The 12,816-nt window shown below is 36.0% G+C and overlaps 1 long non-coding RNA gene across 2 annotated transcripts in view; it reads left to right on the top strand.

The window, feature by feature from the left end:
- LOC119257973 (uncharacterized) overlaps positions 1 to 11,556 on the top strand; it is a 100,262-nt gene extending 88,706 nt beyond the window's left edge. Inside the window, exon 5 of one of the 2 annotated variants that reach the window (XR_008554027.1) lies at positions 11,397 to 11,556. This is a non-coding gene — a long non-coding RNA (uncharacterized LOC119257973). Of the gene's footprint in view, positions 1 to 11,392 lie in introns of both variants that reach the window. The other variant, XR_005128147.1, reaches the window with a different exon arrangement.
- Positions 11,557 to 12,816: the final 1,260 nt, after the last annotated feature.

The raw sequence follows: 12,816 nt of genomic DNA on the forward strand, positions 1-12,816 counted from the left end.
TTTTTAAAATTTTTTTTATTTGTTTAGAGCATGATTCAAAATCTTTCATCAAAGACAGCTCTCGCCAAGTTCATTTTTATGATTCTTTTTTTTTTTTGTGAAGCACACTTGAATTTTTCGTAGTTCAATAACTTTAAAACATGATAAAGACTTCTGAAGACAGATAATCTACAGACTCTTGCAAATCTGTCAAGGCATTGAGAGGAAGCAATTGCTTCTTAGGTGAAAATGATGACATTGACTATATGCTAAATTCCACAAACAGCATTCTAATGGCAACTTGACTTTTATCAAAAGATTTCAGCTTTGTACCTGGCTTTGTTTGTGCTCAGACATCTTAAAAGTTAGACATTTTTTAACAATTCAATAGCCATACTTCTAACAAATGTTGATATTAACTATTTAATTTGGCTGTGTGACAACACCAACAACACTTTAAACTTTTATAGGAGTTAAGTTAAACTTAATAGTAGTTAGTCTTCTTAGGTGGAAAATAGTTAATATTTTGATTCTTATTTGTCTTCTTGCATTCAAATCCTATTTGAAGTTTTCTCTGCTTTCTCTTGTGCTTGATTTCTAATTAGATACCACTGGGACCAGAGATGATACTTGATAGGATTTCAGTTTTTCTGAGTTTTATGACACTTGTTTTGTGATCTTCCACGTGGTCTATCCTTGAGAATGTTCTGTGTGCACTTGAGAAGAATGTGTACTCAGCCATTTTGAAGTGCAGTGCCCTATAATTGATTTTTAAGCCCATCTGGTCTACTTCCTTGTTGAATGCTGTTGTTTCATTACTGATTTTCTGTTTGGTTGATCTGTTCATGCATGTGTATGGAGTGTACACACAGCGCACTCCATAAGTGTTAGCTCCTATTATTATTATTATTTTTTTAAAGATTTATTATTTTATTTATTTATTTATTTATTTATTTATTTATACAAGCACTGGGTACAGTCAGAAGCGCGAGAGGGTGAGAGAATTCACCAGAGCCAGAGCGGGGAGCAGAACAGGTAGAAGGACCGAAGTATACTGCTGAGGGAAGCAGAGGGCGGCAGGAGAGGTCTGGGCGGCAGGAGAGGTCTGCACGCCATGTGGGACCCTCCTCCGGTGGCCGGGAAGCAGCCGGGGATCGAACCAGTGCTGCAGAGGCTGCGGGCAGCTTCGCAACCCACCGTTCAACCCCTGCGCCACCAGGGTGGCCCAGCTCCTATTATTTTAGATGAGAACTGATGAGGTCATATCAGATATATTCTGAAAAATCTAGTACCATTATCAAATAATGAATAATTGTCATTTGCATCTTTGGAATGTTACTTCTCTAGAAAACCATTGCTCCTCAGCTAAATTGTGAGTGGACAAAGCTGTAATTTTCTCTTCCTTGGGTACTCTCTTTTAGATATCTAGTTATTGTCTAATTTGGGAAAGATTCATCAAAGAAGCAATGTGTAATTAGTTTTAATGTAATGGAAGGAGACAGGATTTTAGAGTCCTTCAGATATAAACTGTACAGTGACTTGTAGATATATTGGGAGATATGTGAACAACTAATATATTTGCCAGGCTAGATGGTGATTGTGGGTTTATTTTTTTGTATACGTCAATATCATTACAAATGTCTTAATTTTTTTCCCCATTAAAGTAACATTGGTTTAGAACATTATATAGGTTTCAGGTATACACTATTAATATGCTTGTGTATATTGCTTATGCTTTCCACCAAAATTCTAGTTTCCATTTATCACCATACAATTGCCCCCTTTTATCAATTTACCTAGTTTATTGCTCCTTCTATTTTTGGTAATCACTATTTTGTTCTCAAAGTCTGAGAGATTGTTTTTGTTTTGTTAATTTGTTTCTTTACCACATATGAGTGAAATTATCCTTATTTTATTTAGCACAATCCTCTCAGTTCCATCCCAGTTGTTGTAAATGACAAGGTATCATCATTTTTTAATAACTGAATAATATTCATTGTGTATATATACCTCATATTCTTAATCTACTCATCTGTCATTGTGCACTTAGGTTATTTTCATAACTTGGCTGTTATAAATAATGCTACATTGAACATAAGACTGAAGGATGTATGCACTCATTGTAGTTTTTGCATTATTTTGGATTTCTCCAATATAAGGGATGCTGAATGTCTGTCATGTGCCATCTGTTTGTGTCTTCTTTGGAGAACTGTGTATTTAAATTTTGTGCCCATTTTTTGTTGGGTTGTTTCCAGGTTTTTTGTTGTTGTTGAGTTTTATGAGTTCTTTATAAATTTTGAACAGTAACCCTTTGTCTGATATATGTAAATATCTACTCCCATTCAGTAGGCTGCCTTTTTGTTTAATGATCATTCTATTGGTATCTAGAATATTTTTAATTTGATGTAGTCAAATTAAAATTTGTTCATTTTTGCTTTTGTTTCCCTAGTCATTGGTTATGTATCTACAAAGACGTCACTAAGTTTAATTTTAAAGAACTTATTATCTTTTTCTTCTATGTATTGTGTAGTTTCAGGATTTATATTCAAATTGTTAGTCTATTTTTGTGAATGGTGTAAGATAATGGTCTAATTTTATTCTTTTGAAACAGCATATTGATTTTTACCAATGGATCCAATTGTATGTAGTTAATGATAAGTAAAAATCACTCTTGCAGATATCTTCTGACTTTCATGGATGGACTGATAACTTATCAAGGATGTTAATCAGCATGAACTATACAAATTCTAAAAGTTCATTAACATAATTGGAACACTTGCATGCTTTATTGTCATGCTGATATTCTAGAAAATTATGTATGCTGTGGTTATATATATATATATATATTTTTTTTTAAAACTACAGATTTTAAAAGTGAGCAGTAAAAATTTAATTCTGAATCAGTGCAACTACTTCTTTATGTCTTATAGAATTAAAAAACTGAAGAGAAGGAACAAATTTGTAATCCCTATTCCTTAGAGTCAGAATAAAGTAAAAGAAAGTAAAAGAAAGGAGATAAAAGATAAAATAAAAGAAAGGAGAACTTTCAATTTAATTGCTTCTTTTCATATACTCTTTTTGTATTTCATAAATCCCAGTTTCTGTTTATTGACATATTACTCCTCTGTTCATGTCCCCTACAGCTGTGATTTTTAAAGACATTCTAAATAACTCTAGCTCTATGTATTTTTCTCTTGCCCTTAAATAATGCATAGTCCTATTTTTCTACTTTTATCACCCACGGATGATCCTGTAGTTTAATTTCCTATTCTGATCAAGACTCCTTTGCCTGAGTGACTCTAAATTAATGACATCTTATCTTGCTGATTTCCTGAATGACATTTCCAAAATCTCAGCATGTAGCACTTTTTATGGTTAAAACAACTAAAATGTGAGGTTTGACAGGAAGGATAAAATAAAGATTCTTCCCCGAGCAATGCTAGGTGGGGTGTAAATTTGACCAATGAATAATGATGAGAACATAAGTTAATAATAGGTAATAAAACCTCATGATGAAATACCTTGTTATTCCATAGTTTTGATAATATTGTGAGTCAAATCTTTTTCCTCAAGAACAGAGTGAAATATCACAAATCTATCTCTAGATACAGTCTAAAGCCTTATGTGCCATCATTTTGCAACATGTATTTGAGTGTGTACTCTCTACATATTATTCCAGTGTGATGAGTGGGTTCTTTTGTTTTTCAATTTATGAAATATTTTTCATAACTCATATTTTTTGATTCATCTTCATAGCAGTTTAAAATTGTCAGATCTTCAGTAACAAAGGAAAATATGAGAACCCATGTTCATTCATTTATGAAGCACCTACTCTATGTTTAATCTAGCAGCAGACACTTGTAGGAAGGTAGATATGAAGCAATTCCCGACTTCAGCTGTCAATGTTTTAGAGGTAAGATTGGAGGAGCGAGAAGCGATAAGCTAATATTTATTGAACCTTGTGCAATATCTCTTACAAATGTTGGCATTTAATATTGATAACAATATTGAGATATACCTAATATTATCTTTATTTTAGTTAGAGAAAACTGTGTCTCAGGGCTGTTCAGTAGCATCCCCATGGTCACAGGGTCGATATGAATAAGAACAAGGATTTCCACTCAGGCTTGTCTTTCTTATAGTCTGAATTCTTTTGGTACTCTACATGAACAGACTGAAAGAATAAAGTAGCACAGAAGTAAATGATCATGGGAATTCATAGTACATTTCTTCAGGGAAGAAGAAGCAATGATGACAATACACACAAAAATAAAGGTGAAACTGGTAATTCATTAAAATGGAGCTTAAGCTTTCTCTCATCAGCATTGATGAGAGTGTAAAACAGGGAGGGTAAAACAGACTGAAGAACCCTGAAAAACATTTTTACTTGATGTACTTATCAGACCCTGCTTGTTTTTGCTTCTCTGCAAGCTGAGCTTCATACGTGCTCCATCTAATATCCACACTGTTATGGTAGAAGGATGATATATTGTCATAAGAAAGTTCCCAGTGCAGTTACTTCAACATTTGTATATTATACAAAGGTTCTTTCCTGTTGTCCTTTTGTATAGATGTGATTATGGGAGAATACCAATAATGATATAGAAGCCAAGTTTTAAAATAAAAATGTATATGGTAGCTCATTCACATTCCCAGTAAAGATAATAATAGTAACCTAAAACAGGCTTGCAGATACACATAAATATTTGTTTAACCCAAATTTAATTGTCTTTTACTTTCTGCTGCCATTACTCCTCCAAGGAGAGTATTTTTGCGTGTGTATACATGCGCTTGCTTGAGTTTGTGTGTTGAATTCTTCATTATCTGATAAAGTTATTTATCCTATTGTTTCATGCATGTAGGAATGGAGCTAGTTTCTAGTAGGTTGAAACTGATGTAAGCTGTGCCAACTCTTCTATATTAAATTTTGATTCCTTGTACATTTGAGTAACTGGTAATTCCTAGACTCAGTTGGAGTCATTTAATGGGCAAGTTAAGATTCTTGTTCTAACAAAGTGCTTGGCAAACAATAGCCCCCTGTTTGCAATAGAGTTTTATTGGAACATGGCCACACCCACCAGTTGGTTGACATTGTCTGTGGCTGCTTTTCTGCCACAATCGTAGTTGATTAATTGTGGCCTTATGACCTGGAAAGTAAATATTTTTGCTACCTGAATAAGTTTGGTGGACCCATGTTGGTAGAACCTAGAGTTCATCTAACTGTACCTGAATTTTGCAAAAATAAATTACATTACACTAGAGTTTTCCAAAACTAATGTTGCATTAATGATATTATCATATTTAAAAATAAATAAAAATCCTTTGGAAATAAAAGAATAGGAATGGAATATGCATGCTTTATGAATGTTCTCTTGCCTCAAAAATGCCTCCATAAGCTTCCATGTACACATTCTCCTTCAAATAAGTTCAACTGGCATCAGTTTTTAAGTTGGAAATCTTCAAAGAAAGTGCAAAGCACAGAAATTGTGATACCTGACAACTTTGGATGGGATCAACATTTTATCCATGTTTTTAAAATTAGTGCTTTGTGGACTTGTCATGGCCTTTCCTTGTTTCATTGTACAGCCTGAAGATACACATCATTCACTGAAATTCCTCCTGCTGTGGTTTTGCCAGTTTCCTGAATTTAAAAATCTTACTATCATTATTTGCAAACTGTGGCAAAAATCTTCTTGTGAAAATGGTTGAGGGTTTTAATAAGCTCAGGTTTTGACTTCTTGGTCCTTTACCAGATCATTCTAAAGGTAATGTAAAAGACAATAAATACCACCAGTTCTTTTAGATTTCTAATTGTAGAAACCTGCAGAATATTTATTGTATGTAAGCAGAGGAAACTTTGAGGTGTTTTTTCTGAGAGAAAACATTTTTAAATTTATTGAAACCACTTCAAGATACAGTTGTTAAAAGGATGTTTTATAAACCTGGAGAAATTTCTTGTCTAATAATATCAGTATTAACATAATAAAACACAGCACAGAGTTTTCTGGAATTTGGTTTAAGATGAGGATTCATAAACCAGTAGGAAATAAACCACAAGCAATCTGGAGAATTTAATGAAAACAACCGCTCAGTTTTAATTACAGCATTATAAATGTGCAGATATGATAATTACATTATCTTGATGTGTATTTTCACAAGGAATCCATAAGATAAACTCAAAAACAGATTGCTTAGTAGTGTCATTTCTCCTTAGAAATAATCCAATTGCTGTATATTATTTCATAAAAAACAGATTAATGGTGCCACCCAAGCCACAATACAACATTTTAATGTTTCCTTCATGTCTTGTTTAAAATAAATGCTTGTATTTATGCGGGTTTTTTTTTTTTTTTTTTTTTGTCAAAGAATTAGAGAAAAGTAAACGCATCAAGATACTAAATGAGTTGGTAAATTGCAGTTTACCTAATCTTCTCTAGGTGGCAGTCAAGTCACAGGATTTTAAAACTAGTTGAAAGCCGCATTAAGAATGCTCCAGGGCTTTCCCAGCAGGAGTTTTGCTTGTCACAGCGGTGGTGGGAGTGTCTAAGCCAGGACACTGATATAACTGAGGTGCAATAGGTTGAAAACAGAGTGGTGCACATCTTAAGGCTGTCTATTGGGACAAGAAGGCATGGGACACGTCGAATCTAGAAAACCAAGGGAAACAAAACTCATGGACTAAAATTTGATTCCATTCTGTGTTGCCAGGTAGCACATTTTTTAATGCATTCCATCCTCTTTCAAGATTTTAGACTTAAAAGCAGAAGCCAGATGAGCCTATGTGAAGGATAACATGAATTAGGAAGTCTTTGGATGTAAATTTAAGACACGAGCAAGCCCTTTTTTAAATTACTATTTTATTTTTTATATATTTTTACATCATTCTTCATTTTTTTTTTTTTTTACAATTTATGCTTTGAATATTCCATTCCCAGCCTTCTACAACCAAAGGGCTTTGACTTATTTTAAAATATGACTAAAGCAAAGTGTCATTAATGCAAATTACTTTTGGATGAGTGCAGGTAAACTTAGATATTGTGCTTGGTGCCCCTTAATAGTAAAAGTAATCAGTACTTTAGGACAAGAATCTTCAACTTGACCAATTTAAATAATGACTGATTGATTGTGAATCTTGAGTAAATTTATAATGTATCATGTATTCAACATGGAACAAATATTTTTTGACTGCCTACTGTGTACCGAAGTCTGTGCTACGTGCCAGAGATTTAATAGTATCGGTCCCTGTCCTGAAGCCTCCTGAAACATGAACTGTAAACTGAAGCCAAACTGTTACAGGGTAGGGAGAAGGGTACCCCAAAACCCCCAAATCTGCCCACTCTGAATAGGTTCTGCCATCCACTGCAATAAGACAAAACATACTCTAGTGCATAAGACCTTCAATGGAAAGGAACTTTAAAACACTTAGTGTGCAATACAGAGAAGGGGAAGAATATAGTTTCTAAATCAAGCACCCAAAGTTATGCATCCTCCCGTGGATAAATGTCTAGCCAAACAGGGTTGGCCCAAAGCAAGGCCACTGAGGCCCAAAAGCCTGCCGCAAGTCTAAGGCGCATTCTGACAGGGACCCCATAGAAAGGGCCAGAAACAAGCAGACAAGTCTGGAAGGAAAAGAGCAAAATCAGAATCAAGATAGAAGTTGCCATTGTTAAGAGGAAGCTCTCAGAAACCAGATTTTCTGGATTCAAATCTCAACTTCTCTACTTATTAATTCTGTGACTTTAGGCAATTTTTATAAACTCTCAGTTTCTTCAACTGTAAACTGGGGATGAACAAGGTAACCTACTTCAAAATAAATAAATGAATAAAAATCATATGCAAAAAAAAAAAAAAAAAGCTGACATTGTTAACCTCCCCATTGGTCTTTTACCCACATCTGTTTCAACCAGTCCAAGGCCAAGAAGCCAGCACATTATCTTCACATGTCTCTCTGCTCCAGTGACTCCTCTAGATCTCCTTCTAGCTCTCCATTCTGCTTCCTTCCTTCTCCAGTCTCCTCTCCAGTTCTCTGCCTTCCTACTCAGCTCTACCTTTCCTCAGGTGGGGCAGGAAAACTGGAACCTCCCCTTTTTCTGGGGAGCATCCTGTTATAAAATGGTGACCCCTGCTTTTAGTTTTATGCTTCCAAGGTAGACTGTAGAAGAATTGAGAAGGTGTAATTATATTTACCACCTAGATCTTTATTCAGGGCTAGGAATTAATAAAATAATAATGGAAATACCAACAAATCGACATCAGTTAATTATATGTCTAAATGAGTTATGTGTTGAAATACTTTACACTCGTTATGTAAACCCAGCAAAGTGGGTATGAAAATTTACATTTATGGATAATAAAACTCAGTGGAATAAAAGACTTTCCCAGCACTTACAGCAGAACCATGATTCCAGTTGTATCTCTCTAACTTCAGGCCTTTAGCACTTTCCACCACCTGATGCTGCCTCTACCTGGAGCTGTCCTATTTGCATTTTTCCATTTTGGAACACCTCACTTGGTTAAAGTTTAAGTTGGTTATAGGACTGTACTTAAGATTGATCTAAGAGTTATGGCACTTCCTAAATTTTCATTCTGAGTAAATGAAAGGAAAGGACATTATTGGTAAATATCTATGTTCACTTTAGTTAGGTAGGGAATTATTTAGTTAATATTTGTTTGTCTTGAAGTATAAGGAAAATGTCATGTGAAATTACAGAGAAGCAATAGAATCTAAACATAAACAAGTAAAACTATCAGGATTTTCTATCTTTTTTGTGTTGAGTAAATTTCCTACACCAGTGTTTAGCAAAAATAAAATGAGAAATATCTGAGACTAAAACATCTGCAGATTATTCAGGAAAGAACCTTAACTGAAAGTCCTCTGAGAACAAAAACATTTTATAATTATGAACTAATTAATGCGGTGAGGTATCCACAAGCAAGGTCAACCAAGAACAAGTGAGCAGGACATATAAGGAAGTTAAATAGAGGACTGGAAAAAAGACAGGCATGATATAAAGTTAAGAAAATGAAACAAGACTAAATATCATTTTGCATGGAAGAAAGTAGTTTGAAAATGGTGTGTTCTGATTTTTGAAATGTTTTCCTATATATATATATGTGTATATATATATGTGTGTGTGTATATGTCATAAAGAGTTGTTAAGTGCTTCATTAGTAAGCAATGTGAAGGGCAGAACTTAATCCAGGAACACATTTTGAAAAGTTTTGGGCTTAGAACTATGTGTTAGTTTATAATTTCACAGATTGTCCAGAGTTTTGAGTTGTATCTAACAGACTTTGTAACATTGTATTATGGTTATATCTAGCTCTAAAACAATTTTCCCTTACATTCTATACTTTAAAACAACCATGTCATTTTGTACATGATTTTGTGAGTCAGGAATTCTGGAAGTGTCGGTCTGGGAGAGTCAACTGGTCAATTTGTAGGATCTACCCAAAGATGGCTTCTCCATCCGCAAATCTGAGGCTCTGGTGCTCCTTGACCTCTCTTCCTTTGCATTCAGCTTCTCAACCCCAGCACCTTCATATGTGGCCTGGGCTTATTGCTTGCAGTAATCTCCAGCTAGCAGTTTAGAGTTCAGAGTATTAATCACAAATCACTTGTCCTACAGGCTGGTACTGGGTCATATCACCTCTGACCATGCCCCTTATGGTGAGAGCAGTCACAGTTCAGTTTAGATTCAAGGGGAGGGGAAATGATACTGAACGCCAGCCTCAGTTTCCCTCAGCCAATAAAAGGAAATAGAGTTTGAGGACAAGGAAAGTAGTTTAGTTTGTTGACAAACGGAGGAGGGCAGCAGACTCGTGTCTAGAAGACCACAGTCCTGCTCTTTGGCAGAGGGCAGGGGTGTTTATACAAAGGAGTAAAGCAGAAGGGAGATGGGTGAGGGTCAGCGTGTCCCTTTGATGCAGACATATGGAGATTAGCGTTAACACCTGGTGTTTAACTTCTTAGAAGTTTAGCTTCCTTGTTATCCTCTTAGGGATGTCCTTTTTCTTAGAATGCAAGAAGACAAACTTGTTAAGTGCACCAGCTAGGAATGCTTATCTGACAGGGCAGGAAGAGAGACCCGTCCTATTTCACTGTGTCAGAAATGGATCTCACTTTTCCATGGAAGGCTGGTCAATGACTTTGCAACTTTAATCCTCCATGTAGTGACTTTTGAATATTTTAGTTTCTGGGGCTTTCTGAGAATCTCATGAAAGTTATCATGAAAAATGCACTCTTAACATATTTTGTGTACAGTTTTGGTGGAACTATTTACCCTGAAGATTTAAATATCTAAAGTTAAGCTGTTTGATGAATTTTGGAAAAGTATTATAATCACTCTTACATCTATTAGTCTGTCCTCACACCCCTCTTACTTTGATCCTTTTCTTTCCTCTTTAAACTTTCTTCATCCCCTTCCCCAATCCTTAACCTTCTCTTCCCTTCCCCTTGAGGTCTGTCTTTGAAAAGATCTTGGTTGTAGTTCAGCAGTTATAATTTCACAAGGTTCATTTCTCTCAGGGTAGTAATAAACCTATGAAGTATGACTGGGTCAATATTTCTCCAAATGAGTTCTTTTGTCCATAATTTATACCTGGCAGCAGACATTCTGTGACTAGACAGAGAGAAAGGAAATAATCTCCTGGGACAATATTTTAATAGCCAGATGTCATTACCACTAACCAAGTTTTAGGCTTTGCACACGGGTAACCTTGACAGCTGATTGCCTCCTCCTTCCCAAACTGTCTACCTGGATTTTTTTTTTTTAATCAGCCATAGTAAATACAAAGGTTGTTTCTCAATATCGTTCTGTACACATGTGATTGCTGTATCCTGCAGGAACTGAAATTAGGCATTCCAGATTTGGGAATTTTTTTTTTTTTTCAGAAACAATAAAGGGCGCTTTTGGCTTTGTCTTTTTATGAAGATGCTTTGCATCCTGCTCACATGCCTTGTAATGTAATCTCAAGACACAGCTGTTGTTTCAGAGAGTTCATTCATGTCAGCAGCAATTAAAAAGTCCTTTGTTTTCCAAACATGCTTCCCCAGCTTGCCTTGAAGGGCTTTGCAAACAACGATTCCTGCAGCTTGAGGAAAGGAGTCTTTATTATGTGCAGCAGAAAGGGTGTGCCATGTTCATTTTCTGTCTTGTTCTGTGATCTATGGCAGGTACCCATGTGCATCTTCTTGACAATGAAGTTTTAAATATAGGAAATAGTCATTACTTTGGCACTTTGAGCTAGGACCTCTTGTGGCAGTGAGCTGGAGCCTGCTTACTACCGGGATGACAATCAAATCATGCTCTCGGTATCTCTGTTACCCTGTTGTTGTTTTTTCATTTTATATATCAAATTGAATGTGTCCTGGGGACCGGAGCCTTAATAACCTGCTTTGCCTCTTTCTCAGGTAGATGAGCTTTCCAGAACGCTATCTTCAGGGCTCCTTGTACATGCTTTATGCTTCAGTTGTGGGCATCTGAATAATGAAGACTTGAAGGGGAGACATGTGATGTGGTTTCAGAGCAATGGAAAGGCAGGTTCTTTTCCTGTCGGTGCCATAATCCTCCCTCACAAGTGAGTAAATTTATTCCTTCTAGAGGATTAGAAAAAGTATGCATTGCATTGTCTTATCTAACTTGTCCACCTGTGGAGCGGGGTCTCCTATGCATTAGGATAAATACCTGCTGTGAACATTTGCAAATATTAGTGTCATTAATAGATCTGTATATCTTTCAGATTGCTGCACACTTATTATTACTCATTTTAATTACTTATCTCTCTGTGTGTGTGTGTGGGGGCGGTTAGAGAACTAACCAAATAACAAACTCTTTCTGTTTTTATTTGATTTCTAGACTTCCTTTTGCTTTGGGGGAAGTAGATGGAAATAGGGATAGGCAAGCAACAAAGGGATGCTAATTTATTACAAGTTAAAAGCCAGGTTGTTGCACAGCTGTGGAAAGTGTTTTTCTCTCACTTCTTAAATAATCAGAATTAGCAACTGGCATCTCAAATGAAATTATAGGGGCTCCAGTAATGCAGTTGGTTAGCATGCAGTACTTACATGATAGGATGAAATGTTTCCCATTCAAGTTCCATAAGTCTGCAGAGTCTGTAAAGTTTGATGACTTTATGGTAAAGAATGTCAGACATCAGTGAGGGTAGATTTTAAAATGTGACGTTTTTGAGACCACTGAGAAAGAACCAATCACAAAGAGATCAATGGGGCTTTTGAATAATTAGAGGAAGAGAGTTTATATGCCTTAGAAATGGACCAATTTTGGGGGGGGCAGTTTTCCCCCCTCTGCAGGCACTATGGGCTTGGAAGTCCTACTTTATGTCTATTTTCTAAATATCTCTTTTCTATATTCAAAATAAACTTTTCCTCTTGCTTGCTTGCTTGAGCTTTGGTGAAATTCCTTCTGTGGCTTCCTAAGACACAAACTTGTAACCCCCTGGTGGTCTAGTGGCGAGAACTCAGCGCTGTCACCACTGTGGCCTGAGTTCAATCCTCAGCCAGGAGCTAGACCCATCAGCCAGTAATCACAGTCACATTTTGAAAGTCTTGCAAGCCAGTTGGTGCACACATCTTGGCTCATATGGTTAGTGTGACACAAATATTCCATAGCTGGGAGGCCACCCAGCCATAGAGTGGCCTCCCCTCACTGCCCGAGGCACCCAGAGAAAGGCAGCCAGAGCAAGCCATCCTGTTCTGTCTTTCTTACAAAACATTTTTTAAGTTCTTCCTTTCTTAAAGTGAAGATCAACCTAAGACTAACTTTGTGGAGTTTGACTTAATCTTACATCAATACTGAAATTGCAGTTGGCATAAAA

The sequence above is a fragment of the Talpa occidentalis genome, unplaced genomic scaffold, assembly GCF_014898055.3.
Source record: "Talpa occidentalis isolate TD23 unplaced genomic scaffold, MPIMG_talOcc4v2.1 talOcc4.4, whole genome shotgun sequence".
Lineage (NCBI taxonomy): Eukaryota > Metazoa > Chordata > Mammalia > Eulipotyphla > Talpidae > Talpa > Talpa occidentalis.